Source organism: Augochlora pura, chromosome 6, assembly GCF_028453695.1.
Source record: "Augochlora pura isolate Apur16 chromosome 6, APUR_v2.2.1, whole genome shotgun sequence".
Lineage (NCBI taxonomy): Eukaryota > Metazoa > Arthropoda > Insecta > Hymenoptera > Halictidae > Augochlora > Augochlora pura.
In genome coordinates this window covers 15,061,777-15,063,189 of record NC_135777.1, presented here as the reverse complement: position 1 = coordinate 15,063,189, position 1,413 = coordinate 15,061,777, and the positions used below count along the sequence as shown (strand labels likewise).

The window sequence follows — 1,413 nt, the reverse complement described above, 5'->3', positions numbered from 1 at the left end:
TAATACACGTGTGAAAGCCACTGTTGACTGCAAAAGGTTCACTTGTTTATAATATTACTTTATTAAACTTTTTAGGATCTTACGAATCGTTCCATTAAATCAATTGCAGTTCGCACGGCGAATCTATGATCTCGAACCATTACGTTCAAATTGGAATTAATGCGATCCTATTGTAGAGATTCTACCGTATCTCCCGCGTTGTTCTTGCTGTTTACGTAATCGAGCATTTCCCCGTGACAATAGAACGATCGATCGCGCGGCTCGTTAGTCAATTATTGCTGCAACGGTTCGCCGAAAATTCCGATGGATGGAGTTTCGCTGTTCACTGTTTCTCGCAGGTGAAGATAAGACCTAGAGGGCTAATCAGGGCCCCTGGAAATTGGTCGGGTCATACTAACCTGGCGCGGGGGATATCATGATCAACGAGGTGGTTCCCCCGGGCGGGAGGCCACGTGCTGAACGCCTGCGAATACTCCTGAGAGTATTTGTGCGTTTAATTTTTGAAAGTGTGGGGCTCGCGCGGTCACAGTCCCCACGCAGAACAATGAAAGAGAACCTCGTTCAATCCGTTCCTTATGAACTCGAGTTTTCCCAATCGTCTTCGAACGAGATTTATTATTTTCTGATGGATTTTTTAATGACAAACGTTAGTTTTTTGAAAACAGTCACGTCGAGAAAATAGGAAGGAAGGTCGTTGAGGGTATTCGTAATTTATTTGGCTCAAGACACGGGTCAGGAGTGACCCACAGTTTGCAGAACAAGTATTAACCCGATCGTTCTTGCAGCAAAGCAAGTTCGGGAGCGTGATATCGCTCTTATTCCCCGCAGTTTCTTGCCAATTGTGTAACTTACCGTGGATTCGCGGGCGTTAGAATTGCCAGCGGCAAATCGTAAGTTTCTTTGTGAGATATGCTTCTACTTAGGTGTTCATATTTACGGAATTATGCTCTTCGTTTCATGGAACTGCTCGCACCTATTTCTATACTGCAAAGTTCATCCGATCTTCGATGCATTTAAGGAGAACCAACGAGAGCAATTGGTCAGCCAATTTTTAAACAATCGATCAATGGATTTAAAAAAAAAGCTTTGGAAATGAATAGGAAATATATAAATCTTTAAGCAGCATACTAAGAAAAGGCGTCCTCTTGAAGCTGTTGAATCCTGTGTGCTCATCGCAATACTCTTACGATCTTCAACACACTAAAGAGTTAGCGACTCAAAGAAGTGGCGAATTTTCGGGAAATCGCCTCCCTTCAATAGTAATCGGGATTCGATGGAGGCGATGCCTCTCCATTGACCAAGCCAGCTGTCGTTGATCGCAGAAACTCCTTCGATCGGCAAGAATCATAAAAATCCTTGGAAAGTATTGTCGGCGAAGGCGTGAAAGAGGTTTCGGAAGATGGTGGAAAGCTA

The 1,413-nt window shown here is 43.7% G+C and overlaps 1 pseudogene; it reads left to right on the top strand.

Moving 5' to 3' along the window:
- The first annotated feature begins 390 nt into the window (after positions 1 to 390).
- On the top strand, positions 391 to 536 carry LOC144471889 (U1 spliceosomal RNA; annotated as a pseudogene).
- The last annotated feature ends 877 nt before the right edge of the window (positions 537 to 1,413 follow it).